This window comes from Cygnus olor, chromosome 20 (assembly GCF_009769625.2).
Source record: "Cygnus olor isolate bCygOlo1 chromosome 20, bCygOlo1.pri.v2, whole genome shotgun sequence".
Taxonomy (NCBI): domain Eukaryota; kingdom Metazoa; phylum Chordata; class Aves; order Anseriformes; family Anatidae; genus Cygnus; species Cygnus olor.
Window position 1 is genome coordinate 4,553,574 of NC_049188.1, and position 15,966 is coordinate 4,569,539.

At 43.4% G+C, this 15,966-nt stretch overlaps 1 protein-coding gene across 2 annotated transcripts in view; it reads right to left on the reverse strand.

Annotated features, from left to right (window-relative positions):
• The window catches only part of MYL10 (myosin light chain 10), a 95,101-nt gene that overhangs the window by 56,329 nt on the left and 22,806 nt on the right, over window positions 1-15,966 (reverse strand). The window lies entirely within an intron of this gene.

Consider the following 15,966-nt stretch of genomic DNA (forward strand, 5'->3'; position numbering starts at 1 on the left):
CTATTTGTTTGTTAAACATGCAGCAAGAATCTCATACTGAAGCCCTTAGCCTTGAAAATACAATTGGGACAAAGGCATAAAAATATACATATAAAATAGAAATATTTATTAGTAAAGCTCATGTTTATGTTTTGACATGTAGGTAAGGGAACAAAAAACACACCATTTTAGATTGCTGAGTAGTTCAGACTTTAATGGTGTGGGTTTCAGACAGATACATGAGGGCTGGTTATTAAGCAAAGAAAAGAAAATCATCCATCATAGGCCACCCGAGCAGGAAACTGCAGTAAGCTTTATAGGGGCACCTTTTCCTTGGCCATCGAAGCACGTCTCTCTGCAGCCTGTAGGACTTGGAACGGGACACAGAAAAGATTGTTATTTGCATTAAGATGACTCAAGTCAGTTTAAACAGATCCGCAAATTCTCCAGCTCAGGGTGGGTTTCTCATGACCAAGAACTTCATCACAGAAGATTTTCAGCCACCTCTGCTCCTGCTTGGTTACCTATATAAAACCCGCATTCTCCCAAGTGCTCACCCACCTCTGCTTACCTGCCCCAAGTGCCTGTTTCAAGGTCAGGAACTGGCATGCTGATTTCTTGAAAACAATTCAGACCTCTAAGAAGCGGACACCCCTTTCATTACAAAGACTTTCGCCATCCAATCAAACCAAGGAAGAGCCCTGTGACAAAAAGGATGTGATTTTCCAACAGTTAATCTAAAGACTGAAATATCACCTATGGTGAGAACCAAGACCACCTCTTACCAGGCTAGAAAAGTCAGAGCAGGTCTCAGGTGACCCCCACTATGCATGCCCCATTGGATTATTGTACTGGTAATCCCATAACTGGATTAATTCTCATTTCCATCCTGAAGACTAGAAAAATGCAGAATTCACATATGGGAATACCACACTGGGCAAAATTGCACTGCATATGAGACGTGACAGCACTTTGGAGGTTGTAATTTCTTATAGGAGCTACTCAGATAATTTTGATTGAATACAAGTGACAATCCCAACAGATTCCTCTTGCAGTACAAATTACCTTTGTTTCCAGCTCTGTCCGTGCCCTGCTCAGGAGCGAGCCAGATCTGAACAGAGCATAAAGAGAAGCCTTCCCCTTCGCACCTTTTCCAAGGACTATTTGTAGGCACGGGCAGGACGGAGCACAAAGAAAGTGTCCTTGCTCCTGCTTGTACAGTACCTGTCCCCCAGCAATAAGGAAGATTTCATTCTCTGCGCTGCTGGTACAGAAAGTTTCACCAACATGAAATCCATTTTTAAAGTCCCGGGGCAGGGAGGGGGGCGGAACTGATAGATGAAATGGCACATTTCCAGCACCTTCCAGCTAACAGGCCTGTCCCACTCGGCCAATCTCTGGCCAAGGCTTTAAAGACAACCGAGCCTTCTTACTAGAACTGTACTCTCAAAATTGACTGGGTACTAAGTAGGCACTGATGTCCATAAATATTTCACAAGGAAAAGAATGCATTTCCCAAGCATTGACTAGCTACATATATTATTTATATAAAACCATAACTTAAGTTGAAAAACAATAAATGCTTCAACAACATACCTACTCACAACCTACTCCATTACTAAGTAAAATGGACTCTGGCTCTTCCTCAAGACCTCACAACTATGCAGAAATACAATGAGACCTGCACATAAACATGACCTACAGAGGTGGAGCACGCGATTGTGGTCACTTTACCAATACCAGTTAGCTATACAATTACATGGGCAAGGGATCATAAAAGCCTGACATTCATTTACATGTTCTATTTGTATTATACTTTACACTCCCGTTTGAGATCAGGTCTCCCACTCTAAATAAAGGGCTGACGATGCACAAGGAAGTAGTGTTATCTTCTAGTTCATAAACAAAGGGTTAGAGCTCAGGGAGATAAAGGACTACATTTTCCACTGCCATTCACCCAGCAGAGCTCACTGATAGCCTTTTCGAGAGGAATAAGTTGCTACAAAAAAAGATGAAGGTCAGGAAAACCAGAGATTGCACATTCCAGGGTCACGCCAAGAGACTGCTAAAGAGTTGGGAGCTGAATTTAGCCTTCCCACTTCCCAAATGACTTAGCTACAAGACTCCCCTTTCTTGGTAAATGATCGTCAAACAGTTTTTAATGACTGCTTTGTCATTCAACCTATTCAGCTCTGTAAAGGAGGCATCCCAGAGGAGGTGCAACAGAATAAAGCTCTTTTGCCTGAAGCACTCGTAACATTAATGGAAGGAAGTTAATTCTGCTGCTGAAAAAGGGTTAAGTGAGTTTTGCTCGCTCACAACCACAGCTAGGGAGAAGGGAAAAGCTTTTTTGGGGGGGAGAAAGTAGATCTAAGATGTAGGCAGAGCCACCACCATTTATGTGTTTACCACTCAGCTGGCAGCTAATGGCCCATGTATAAACTCAGGATGAAAGTGGGTAAAATAAATTGCATTCTTTAAAAGAGCCATCTCTTCTTTCACTGGCACTGAAAAGCATCTGAAACAAACCCCAGAAAGCTATTTTGAGTTTGTTTTTTTGGCAAGACACAGAAAGTGCCAAGATAAAGTCAGTCAATTCTGTATTGTGAAGAAAAAAAAAAAAAGGCAATAAAAACAGTGGAAGCTCTGGAGACAAGACTCACCTCAGTGCAGACAGCAAGAAGGATATTTATGCACTATTTGTACCACACCAAGTGCAAAGTTTGCCTTGCATCGATTATAATGCACATTTCAAAGATCCTTCCAAACTTTGGCATAACACTACTAATGTAGCAACACCAGCAGGCCAAAGAAACAGGGCAGCCCCTCTGGACAAAGTCAAATGGCACGTTCCTCTCCGCTCGACACTCCGAGACACCACACTAATCCTGATAAGCAAGCACAGGGAAGGAGCAGGGCAGGCAGAAAGCTGCAACATGACAGAGCTGTGTTAGTAAGGGACCGTTCCCCGAGCATCGCCTAGTTGCTTCCGAGCTCTTCCTCCACCCCTTTCGCTGCCTGGAAGTGACAGGACTTGTGTGCTGCTTGGTGTTACAGTGCTGTGCTGGGGCCAGGCGTCAGCCACTGTTAGCAGACACAGGGGCGATTGGGATGTTGGGGATCTCTTGGAGATCTTCAAAAGCCAGCCGGATGTGGTCCTGGGCAACCCGCTCTGGGTGTCCCTGCTGAGGACCAGATGACCTCCAGAGGTCCCCCACAGCTTTAACCTCCTGTGATTCTGTGATTCTGTGATTTTGTGAGGCAAACCTGACCACTGCACTGCCTCCCCCACCATCACTGCTCAGTGGGGAGGGAAAAGCAGCAGGTTTGTGAAGAGACAGGGAAGGAAGTTGTCACTGAGAGCATCCCCGAGCACTGCACAGCACAGCAGGGGGGAGGCCTGAGCCTGCCCTGCTTTCTCCATCACCGAGGAGCAGAGAAGGGCACGGATCTGCATCCCACCTGAAACACAGCTCTCAGGAGCGAAGCCCACTCACTTACTGCAGTATTACTGGTTTATATGGCAGGTGTGAAGTAATTCAATTCGTTTGGATCCAAGAGCTCTCAACAACAGACAGAAAGATAAATAACCTTGGGAAATGGGGTGTTGACAAGCAGAGACTTGTGGAAAGTGACAGGAAGGATCAGGAACCTGCACACCCAGCTCTCCCCGCTCCCTCAGCAGCCTCAAAGCACCCGCTCCATCAGAGCCTTGGCTGCTCTCCGTGTTTCCCTTTCCATTGACAAGGCATTTCAGGGAAGCTCTGCTACGGTTGACATAGGCAATCAGCCCTTGCAGCCAGCCCTTCCAAGGCTTCTCCTCACGAGGATTTCTGATGGCAGCTACCATGAAGATATGCCCAGCCCTCTGTTGCCACCTCGCCAGTAAGGCCAGGCTCCATTGATGTTGCTTCTTTGCCCCAGGACCGCTTTGCCACAGCAAGCTGGTCCCACCAGCTGAAAGTGGAACCAACCAGCAGGAAGTAGTGAGCAACCCAATGCCTTCAAAGTATTTTTCAACCATGTGATTGAAGATCTGAATGCATCCCCAGCTTGGCTTCAAGCCCCGGCATCCAACACACCTCTAGGTAGCTATTTGCTCTGATTTCTGCAGCAATAACATTTCAGTGACCATCTTATAGAACCGAGTTAGACCCCTGAGAGGTTCACACGAACATCCCACGTGCACAATGTCTGTATCCCCTTACAGCCACCAGCAGTCCACAGGTGATGCAGATGCCTCATGCACATCCTCAGCACAGGAGAGCCAACTTCACGCCAAGTATAAAAGAAGACAGAAGGATCATGTCCATTCCAAGTCCCCTCAACACCGGTCTCAAGCAGATGTGAATTTGTACAGGCTGCTTGTGAAGGCCTGGAAAAGGAAATCCTGACACAGCGGTGTGAAATCACATGCAGCTCTGTCACTCTAAGGGCTCACACTATAAAACCTTCATTGCTCCAATCCGTGAAGCAAAATGACAAATGACTCCAGTCAAAAGCTTGCAGTCAGGACCTAAATCTTCCACCACCCCCTTTCTGCATGAATTAATTTTAGGTGTTCTGTGAGATAAATTGAATTTTGTACTCTTCCAACTGCAGAAATAGATTGTTCTAGTTATTAAAATAAATATATGAAAAAAAAAAGTAAAAGAAAAAGGAAATGCTAAAGTAGTCAAAAGTCAAACAGTCATTCCAAAGAATCACAGTGGTACTCAAACACTGGTGTTACACTTATGCAGGAGCACCAAGCAGAAATAAAAATAAAATAAAACCATGCACACACCTCTTTTCAGAGAGTCTTTTTCGAGGCAGTTTAAGGTTAAAATAAACGGCTGCCATTCAGCAGATGTCATCGTTTATTCTGATAACGTGCACTGCACTAACGGATTGACTTCAGTGAGAGCAAGAATGGGCCAAGACGTTTTGCTCTTCTGCTTATACCTCCAGCAGTTTCAGTGCATACTCTGATCGGTACGGGTTTTTCATGCCTAAATTACAGATTTTACCCATCATAGTTATCTTCTTCAGCCTTCCTCTGCCCTCTTCCTCTAGGCACCATTTTTCTCCAACTGACTGAGTTCAATGCTACACAGAAGACACTATAAAATCTTAATTGTCCAGGCAGCTGCAGTTGGACTTCCAGGCCACAGGATGCAAAGTCCTCCTGAAAGCTGTCTTGGTCCCTCAGGTACCATTTACCTCCTTCCTCGTTGCATTACTACACATCTGGTTAACATACCTACCTTCTACCAATATTTCAGCAAGGAAAAGCCCTCAGGCAGTAAAAAGGAAAATAAATGCCTACATGGAAGCTGGGGAGGGACTCTTTGTCAGGGAGTATAGTGATAGGACACGGAATAATGGCTTTAAACTAAAAGAGGTAGGTTTAGATTAGATCTTAGGAAGAAATTCTTTACTCAGAGGGTGGGGAGGCACTGGAACAGGCTGCCAAGGGAAGCTGTCGATGCCCCAGCCCTAGAGGTGTTCAAGGCCAGACTGGATGGAGCCTTGGGCAACCTGATGTACTGGGATGTGTCCTGCCCATGGCAGGGGGCTGGAATTGGATGGTCTGTAAGGTCCCTTCCAACCCAAACCAGTCTATGATTCTAAATAAATAAATAGATAGTTAGATACCAGATACTAAAGCCTCATAGATTAAAATTAAGATACTGACATCTACACATTTGTGTATTTGGGACCCTGAGACTATTAAGCAGGGATTATCACTTAAAGGGCGTGAGTCTTCCAACATCCAAGCCACCCATCGGACCAGGAGCACTCAGTGGGCCAGTATGACCCAATATTTTCAGGCATCTGTTTTCTGACAATTGCTGATCAAGATCAACTGGGACTATTTGCTAGACTTGCAGAAAAAAATACTTTTGAGTGAGAGATGAGGACATTTTATTTTAAAGTATCTTTTTTAACTGAACAAACTGAACACAAAGGTTTCATTTCATCTCAAAATATTTCATTTGACTTGAAACAAAACTTTTCTTAATTTTTCGATTCAGCCAGCAAAACAAAAAAAGATCAATTATTTCCACAGTGCTGCTTAGATTTGGGCTCTGAATAGATTTCAGTACAGAAGAAAAACAATCAAGTGCTGTATTGCTAACTCTGACCAATTAATTCTTAGTTCTGCAATAGTGGATTTTTTCTTAAAGCTCCAGCTTCTCAAATCATGTGATTACATGAAAATCTCAGCTTTCATTACCACTGAAAGTAAATGTCTGATAATCTGGGTTGCAAAAAAAAGCTTGTAGAGTGTAGTGTAGCTCTAAAGGCTTAAAACCCCCAAACAAGCAAAACGTTTATTTTTCCATCCTTCTAACTTAAAAAAATAAAAAATAAAAAAAATTGAACTTCATGATTTGGGATGGATCTTATTTGTGATTGTTTAACTCTTCAGGCAGACAATACTGCCAATGACTTTCCAGGAGCTGTCGAGAAAGATACCTCTACCCTTTGGGCTTTTTCCCCCTCTCCGCTGTCAGTCCCTCCCGCAGCGGTTGCCCTTTGTTTTGGGGAAGGAAACCATCAGCCCGCTAGCTCCAAACCCAGCAAACAGTAAGAGTTAATTTGGTGCAATGTATCTCAGTGTAGTAACTGATTACATTTTTTCCCCAAAGGAAACTTCAGTTAATTTGGTTAGTGACTCATATGCCAGGCTGCCAATTACAACACAGATGATTACACACATAAATTCACGTCGGAGTGGCTCAACGATCACAGGGAAAAAAAAAGAAAAAAGAAAGAAAAAAAAAAGAAAAAAGAAAAAAAGAAAAAGAAGAAGAAAAAAAAAGAAGCAGCAGCAGAAAAAAAAAAAAAAAAGGAAAAAAAAAGCAGGCTCCCCTCTACCCTCCCAGGAACGGGGTGGGGAAGCTCCCCACCCTCCAGGCGCTGGGTGCCCACCAAGGCTGTCTGCGAGTGGGTGCCAAAACCTACGAGAGCAGGGCACACCGCCTCCGAAATGGCAGTGTCTTCTAGCTTTCCATTTGGGATTTTCATTGCATAAATGTGTTGCACGCTCTCTAAAAGATTGTTTGCCAGTATCATTAGAGGAATCCATATACAAAGAGAGCAGGAAGGAGGTTAAATGAGCAGTGCTTGGCAGTACATCAGTAAATCATTTAAAGATAACCTGTGCATACCAATACAAAAAAAAAATCCAATTAAAGTAACTTATTACAAACCTAGTCTTCTTTCTGAAGAGCTTTAAATTTTATAAGGAGGAGTGGGAGAGGGGGAGGGAAGAAAGAGGACAAGGAGTCGGAGTCTGATACTACAACAGGAGGAAAGCCCAAGTTAGGCAGTAGGAAAGAAATCCCTCCATGCCTCATCAATTGGCCGTGCAATCAATAGCCAGGGAGCTGGCCAGGCTCCTGAATACATACATACAGAGAAAACTAGACTTTGTACTTAAGAGCAATAGGAAGCTCTGATATTTGGTGGAGTGCATAGGAGGAAGGTGTTCTTTTATCTTCAATGAAAGATACTTCACCGGCCTAAAATGTATTTCTATCTAGGCATTCCTCTAGATAAACAGCTGCAGACGTTCCCCTCACTCAGGGTCAGCAGGCTAGCTATAGTATAACTCACGCAGTTCCTTGCTTGAGAGGTCAAAATCCTTTACAAACAGTAATTAAGCTTCGTGGCACCAGGGTATTATTATACCAGTTTTACAAGGGAATAAATAAAAGGATGTAGCGGCTAAGTGATTTGCCCAAGGTCATTAAGCAAGGCAGTGGCAGAATCAAGGCTTGCACACCAATGCCTGGTCTCCCATCCTTACCTCTCACCGGTAGGCAACTCCCCTACGTTGGCCTTTATTAAATAACCATTACAAAATATATTAATTGTAATTTGGAACTGTGTAAATCGACTCTTTCCCAAAAGACAGCAATTGGCTGTTAAATAAATACCGAGTGATTATTACAATCATATTTGCTGAAGGGTGGATCATCAGCGTAATGTGCTGGGTTCAATAAAAAGGTTATTGCCTGTCAAATAAACATGATGAGCAGAGCCTGGGCTGATGTGGAACATATTCTACAGTCACCAGCTCTGGTGGGAACCGCAGCTGCTCAGCACCTTTCAGAGTTTGAGATCAAGTATTTTTTGCAGTATGTAGGGAGAAATCCGGCACTGCCAAAGCAGAGATATCTCCATTAGCAAAATAACCCCAGGTCAAATTGTGGCACCATAAGCTTTACCATAAGAATAGTTAAGTCTTACTGATTTTTGTAAAAACAATCCGTAGTGTGAGGTGCTGTTCTTAACAAGGATAAAGACAGTAGAAATCATTCTTGCAGTATAGAAGAGTAGGATGGTTTTAGTGTTAATGCTAAATTAAGTGCAGATACAGGAAGCTAAGGATCTTGCTTCTGTTTTTATTATAACTCACCAGAAGGGGAGAGCTGTAAATACAGTTGAATGGTCAGATTATGTCTTTCAGAGAGATGGTCTGAACACAAAGGAAGCTATTTTAAATTGCCAGTTTCTTTTATGTTTTTCCAAAGTGTGAGCTTATAAGAATAGTGTTTGTTCTCTGCCAGACGATCGTGGAAGCATCAAAAAAATCTTTGTACCCTGCAGAACTGACCGTCATTTGCAGTTTCACACTAAGGCAGCACCCTGCTATAAATTATAGCCATCCATTTTCAGGCTGCTCCACTGCCAAAGCAGGGTAAAGGGACAGCACTGCAATAACTCCCCTGTTCCCATGTACTTTGTCTGCACAAGCAGCACCTTCCCCTGGAACAAGTACTGCTGCTCGTCTCAGAGCAAACAGTGCTCTTTGGAAAAGCTAAAAGCCAAGCAGTCCATGCATGTAGCAACTGCCACTCCTGTTAAATAAAAAATTTTTAAATCAGCTTTTCCAGCACCAAGTCCGGGCAAAAGGAAGAGAAGAGCAGTACCGAAGTACAGCACTAGGTGGCAAGCCTCTAACAAAGAAGTAACTTCGGGGAGAGAGCCTCAACCGAGGCTTTCAGCAGTCACCTGACAGAATTTGGCGTTGTGGAAAAACGTTCTTGATTTAAACACCTAATGTTTCCCATTAAGAGCTAATGTCCTCCCTATATGCTGGCACGGAGCAGCAGCTAAAGCATACAGGACATGTTGTACTGCAGACAATACTCGGCGAGAACAATTCTTACCATTCTTATCTGTAGACCTTACCAAAATGTTCTTTTCCTGTTAATGTTTCTTTATTATAGTTACTTTCTTCCCCCCTCCCTTCACATTTAGTCTGCTTGGGGTTTTGCTACTGGAAGCGGCAGAAGGTTAGGAGATAGGGATTGCAGCAGCCATGAGGCTCTGCTGGGTTCAGGGGGAGCCGGTTGGGCCGGGAAGCACGGGATGCAGCTCCTGCCCCAACGGCGAGCCAGGCAGCGCAGCTACGCACGCACATCCGCACTCGCACAGGCCAATTAGAATGTTAATAATAATTAAGTGTCTTACTCCTAAGACGCTCCTACACAGGGGAACGCTAAAGTGCCAGTCAGCTCATTTCATTACACGCAGCCAGACACCTCTCAGACCTCGTGTGTTTGCTAAGGGAGCAGAGCAGAGCGATTCCAGCCCCAGCCAATCTGATTGCAGATGATCTGCTAGCAAACAAAGTAGAGCAGGCTACAGAAAGAAACGTGGACCAGAAAAAAAAAGGCCAGCTGTGGCAGCTGAGCTGTACCTTTCACCCCAAACTGAGCCACAGCAAATAAATACAGGGTGAGACCTATAAATTTCCAGTTTGCAGGGGTTTGTGGGAGTCTTTATCTAGCTTTGGTTCACACGCTCCAAAGCAGCTCCATTTCAGATTGGAGCTAATCTCCTAATTAAACACAAACTCGGCCGTAAGCTGCATGTAGTTTGATTTCTGCCCAAAAAGCTCAGAACTGGACCCAGACATACTACGAGTTGTTCAGCTCTGAGATTACGTTTTGCTGGACAGCAAGGGCTGGCCCAGAGGTCGCTTTCCATCTGCTTGAGCCACGTGAGTCACCCACCTTCCTCATCCTTCACGAATGCGGTAGTCTGGCTCACAGCTAACCACAATGTGCTGCTTATTCGCGAATGAAGCCATTTCAGATGTTAGTCTGCAGGCAGCTATGTCCTCCAATGGGCAGCAGGACCGAAAGCCAGCACGAAGGAAGAGTGGGCTTGCTGCTGGAAGAGCTCTGGGCTTCGAGGCCTGCCCAGCTGGTGGCACGCAGGAGGGGCTGGAAGAGAAGCTTGGATATAAATCTCATGAGCAGAACCTCCTGAGTGACCCTGAGAAGTTTTGGAGTTTCATCATCCCTGGCTTATGAGGAATGAATTTAGTGCGTTTCTAGTATAAGAAATGTTATGGCTACTTTTCACCCAAGCCTCTACTTTCAGCAAACAAAAACAACAAGTGAGGCAAGAAGCAAAATCTACAGGAGTACAAAGCCAAAAAGCTCTGTTTAGAGCTCACTTTCAATAAAGCAGATACAAAATATGTTAAAGCTAAACTGAACTGTTCACATTTTCAATAAATTAAAGGAAAAAAATCCCATCATTTTCACTCTATTTCACATCAGAGCACAATCGTAAGAGAATACTCACTTAATGTGATGATGACTTTACTCCTGCTCCCAAGGAGTTTCTCTGCCTCTCTCACACTGCTCTTAAAATTATCACATTTGCCCCCATTTTTCACCTCTCCCCACATCCAGTTTGCCCCATTTTGAACACTTGGGGCTGACACAATTGCCTGCTTGCAGTTTCTTTTTACTATCCTTTGATTTTTACCAGCTGCAAGAGAAAAATCAAGAGCAAACAAAACCACGAATCTTCTTAGATGTGCATAACACATAACTGTGAAGCTGGGTACAATTCTGGTGTCGTTTTCCTGAAAGATCAGGAGTCTGAGCCAAATAAAGCCAGTCCAACATCCCAAATCCAGTAGATGAAAGCACAGATGAATATCCCCTGGATCCTCTTTCTTGCCTCTCCACCTCTAACCAGAGCAGATGCTGCTGGATCCACTCACTGCTGCGGTAAAAGCCTTGCACCCCCAGCCTCAATTTTATCTTCAGCCTTTGGAAATACAAAGCCAAATGAGGACTCATCTTTCTGTTGAGCTAAAGCTCTTTTAAGCCAGTGTGGAGACAAAGTTTCCTTAAGCCACATAAGGGCACTAATGACTTTTATTATAGAAGAAGAGTGAAAAGAATCACGGAACTTGGGTTGGAAGGGACCTCTGGAAGGGACCTCCATAGTTCAAACCCCTGCTCACAGCAAGACTAAAGTCACAGGGCTATATACAGCACAGGAGCTTAAAAATGAAGTAAGATGTTGGGAAGTTTCTAGGTAAAGGTCCTTCTAGAGCTTAGAAGAAAATTTCATCAAGCTCAGCAGTATATAAATAAACAGAGTTGTTCTAGAGCAGAGCAGCTGCTCTATTACTCAGTAACGTGGTTTCTGAGCTTCTAAAAACATTATAAGAGGTGGAATCAGAAGTATATGATGAAAAGCAAACGGGAAATGGTTGCATTTGAGTTTAGCACAAAGAAATGAATCGTAATTTCATAGGAGAACTGAGGCAGAATAAACTCCTACACTGAGCTTCCTGCTTGGAGATCCTGCCAGAGTGAGGAAGGGAACCAAGAACAACCTGGAGACTTCACGTGGATATTCACTCCCACGGGGACACTGCTGACTTCACTGGAACTGTATTTGAGGCAGACTGCTTTATATCTTCTGCCCACTTTGTGTGAGATCAAATTCCATCCACTCGCTCATAAACAAGAACTTCTGTTTTCTCAAAAATGTAACTGAAATTTTAAACAGAAAACAGCAACTAAAAGGGAAAAAAAAAGTTTGAATAACTCTAGGTGGTTTGCCCTGTATGTGCTCTGCACATATAAGCTTTCAAACCACAGAAATAACGAAGTGTTCTTGATAGTCATTTGTCTCTTAGCCGTGCAGTAATGAAGAAAATCTGCTTTCTTGTTATTGTAAGGCATCAGTGAAACTGTATGAGAATACCTGAAATAGTAAGAAGTATTAAAACAGCCAAATGGTCTGAACTTTGTTACTCACATGCAGCTAATAAGACTAATGTTAGCTTTTGGAGGCATCGCTGTCTATAAATTACTGGAAAATGAGCTGGGCAATTAGCTGGAAGCAAAATAAGCATCCTCATCTTCTGTAAAACACAGCAAAGTATTTTATAAATAAGTGTTTGATCAAATAATCATTTGATCTTGAGGGCTGTGTAACCAAAGTTTTCAATCACTTCTCCTTAGCTGCCAAGAGTTTCAGAATTACGGAAGCTATATCATTTTGTCAACCTTCAATGCACGGAAATGTTGAGGCATGTCCCCACGAGATGATTATCCGTCTGACTTGCAGTTGAAAGCTATTAGATGTTACTTTTTACATTAGCTGAGAATTACCCAGTTGCAGTTTTTAAGTTTGTTAAGGATGACAAAGATGGGCATGACAGAGAGGCTTGCAGTGATTAAATGCTTCTTGAATTTATTTCACAATGTGCTAAATGTTTCTTATGATACAATCTTAAAATTAGAACAAACTGATCTTGTACCTACTGAAGGTTATGACACGATGAATTCTTTAGAAAGTAAATTACAATGAAACATTGATAGCAAATTACTTGGTTATAAATGTAGCTCATCCAAAAACACATCATTACAAGAACAATGCAAAGGATTTTATTCGGCAGTATATGTCTGCTCCCATATCTGATTTCACATTCTGATTACAGCAAATAAGGTTATTTTCACCTTATACAATCACTTTCTCTGGGGAAAAAAGCAGCCTTTACAACCATCGTTGAAGAGCTAATATTTTACAAGGAGCTGAATAGGGATTGTTTTATGAGAAATATTGCGTATATCATGCACGAAAAGATTACGTGGAGTGTGTGTGGATGTACTTCACAAGCCTTGGATATGGCCATGGTATATTTATCTATCTTCAGAGTCCTAGTTCTTTCAGTTTCTTAAAGTTTGTGAATTTGGAATTAACTGTGTCCATTTCTACCTCAAATGCAGAAGTGGAACAAATAATTTCCTTGGATAAACAGACCCGAACAGATTGCAGAAGACCACAAAATATTGATTATGTTAAGTTTGAACTTTAAATTAAGGCACAAATGAAGGTTAATTTCAGTTATTCATGTAAAGAGTCTTATGAATTGCTTTAAAATGTATTAAAATATCAAAACTGGTCATAAATACTACTTTCAATAACACATTTACAGGATTGAATTGTATATTCAGGGGTGGCAGATGTGAACACAAGGAGAAAAAAAGAATAATACAGCATTTGCTAACAGAAATGACATTTCTTTAAATTGCCCCTCCAAAAAGGGTATTCTGCCCTTAATCATACAGCTCTTTCCCACATGGGTGGTCATCCATCCTTGGATGTAGAAGAGGTCTGTGGTCAGCCCAGCTCTGTATTTTAGCCAGTCTCAGCTCCAAAGCATGCTTGGTTGTTAGTAGTGAGCAAAGAGTGAAAATGTGGATAGGACAACCAGGCTAAACCTGGAGACAGGCAAGGATGGTTTAATTCCACCTTCCTAACTCTGCTGTGAGCTGCCCAGGACACAGCTGCTTCCACCAGCTGCTGGCCCCATCTCGGAGATGTGTACTCCCTCCTGCAAACAGCCCGAGCCACGTGCTTGCTGTAGGCACCTGGAAGTGGCCGGTACCAAAGGGTCAGGAGGGCTGCCTTGTGGTCTGCTTTATCGCTGCACTGTTTCTGTCTTCCACCCAGGTGCCCTTTGGGGGTTTGGTGGTGTATTTTATTTTATTTTGCTAAGTGGTCACTGTTGCTTCCTTTTGCAAGTGCTAAGAACATTGTTGCTGCAATTGCTATTGAGTGTGTGCTCGGTCTGGAGTCCTTGCATACACACATCACTTTGGGAAGCTGCACCGAATTCCGAGTTCACAGGGCCACAGAAACTGACCCTGTGGTGTTCGCGCTTCCTCTGGACACACTGTAAGTTTAGCTGGGGAAACTGAGTCTCTCTCTGCAGTAAAAGCAGAGAAAACACCAACCTGAAGACAGTTTGGATGAGCTGGGATCTGGGGCTTAGCTGTCTTGACACCACTATTGGAATTCAGGCACCTAACAGGCTCCAGCACCTTGAAGCAGCTCCCTGGTGTGGAATTAAAACCTCGCAGTGTCACAAGGAGCTCTCCAGCTGTGACAGCGTGTCATTAAGATGGAGTGACCCACAGAACTTTCCTGCTTACATCTGTGTGCCCTACTGCTTTGAAATGAGCCCATGAGAAGTTTCTGTCTTTAGCAGCAAAGTGGACCACAGCTTCTCCACATACCTCTTTAGCCCAGTGCTTTGGAGTCAAACACTTCTGGTATTTTAATATAAGGCTTTAGGGAGCTTTGTATGGTTATGTCTTCTATTTAGTATTAGCACATATCCACACCCAGCGCTTCATTTTCTTAAAATACAAATAGGTACATGTATAATAAAAATGCTGACAACAAAGAGATTAAGGAGATTTAGACCTGGAAAACCACGCTCCCTAAAAAAGGATAAGATGTACCCCTTGCACTCATTCCTAACTTCTGTGGCCTGCCCATCACTGTGGTGATGCAGAACAACATTGCAAGGGGCTTGTGCTACAGAAAGTCAGTTGGCATCAGCAAAGGTGCTGTGGATACTGCAGAGCTCTACTGCAAGGCTCCTGTTTTCATGGCCTCACATGAGACACAGAAATAACTAGCTCCTCTCCTGTGATCACAGCATGGAAGTTTTGCTTTGCTGCCTGACCCTTCCCATTAAAAGCATAAAACACAATGCGGGATAGGAACTAGACACAGAGGCAGGCAAATGCAACAGAGCCACAGGGAAGAGCTGAGGGAGCAAAGCACTGGCACGTGTGCCAATGAAGCCAGTCCCGGTACCAGCTCCAGGCTGCACCCTCACAGGTCACAGCTGAATCTCACTCACGGAGCAGGGGAACAGCAGGCACAGACCACACAGCCCCATTTCCTTCTCCCGAGCCTCTGCGCAGGTGTTAAGAGAAACCGCTCCACCAGCAAACTGTCACAAAACTGTTGCTTGTTCTTCTCTAAACTCCTCTGAAAAACAAACATGCACGCGCTCTTTTCCTGTGAAAGAAGTTTAGTTTTTTTTCCTATTTAAATTACAAACACATCAGAAATCTTCCTCACCACAGTGCATCCTGTCTTTTCTCCGTCTGACATTTAGAGTACAAACTCTTTAGCACAGGGTCTGTCTTTATTTTTTAATGTCTCACACAGTGCCAAGTCGTAGTCTCGGTGTTAAAAAACAAGTAGAAAAGGCCCATAGTCCCGTACAAGTCTATACGTTATATGATAGCTTATGTATGATATACACAATATTGTCAGTAAAACAGGCCTGTACAACACACCTGTCTACTTATACACACAACAAAACAGATCCTGACTTACGTGCTGAGGTATACGTGCATGGTGCGGTACATAAGGGAGGCCCTTGCAAATGTGTACACGTGCATCTGATTTAGAAAAACCTCCAGGATCCATTCAGGTCGGGAGAAATAGAGAAAAAAAGGACTGCAGCAGGAGGGCTTGTTGTCTGCAGGTCACCTCTGCCTGACACTCACCCATGTGCGGTTTGGGAATGGATGGCATGTCTCAGGGAAGGGGGAGAACCACTGCTCAGTGTGACCCCTTTCCTGGGTGAAAGCAAAGCGAATGCATCTCTTTCGCCAGTTCCCAAGTACTGGCTTCAGTCAGGTGCCATGATGACATCAACCTCGCTTTCGCAATTATTTAACCTCTGTCTTTCAGATCAGCAGTGAACCAGCAAGGGTGACTAATACACACATCAGCTCTGGAAACTTATCAACATACCGAACAGGGTGCCGGCCCTCAGGAATGAACTGTTCTTTCATGAGTCAATTTGTTTTGTATTTGGGAAAAGAACATATGAAACCAAGTGTTATACGTCCAAAAGAA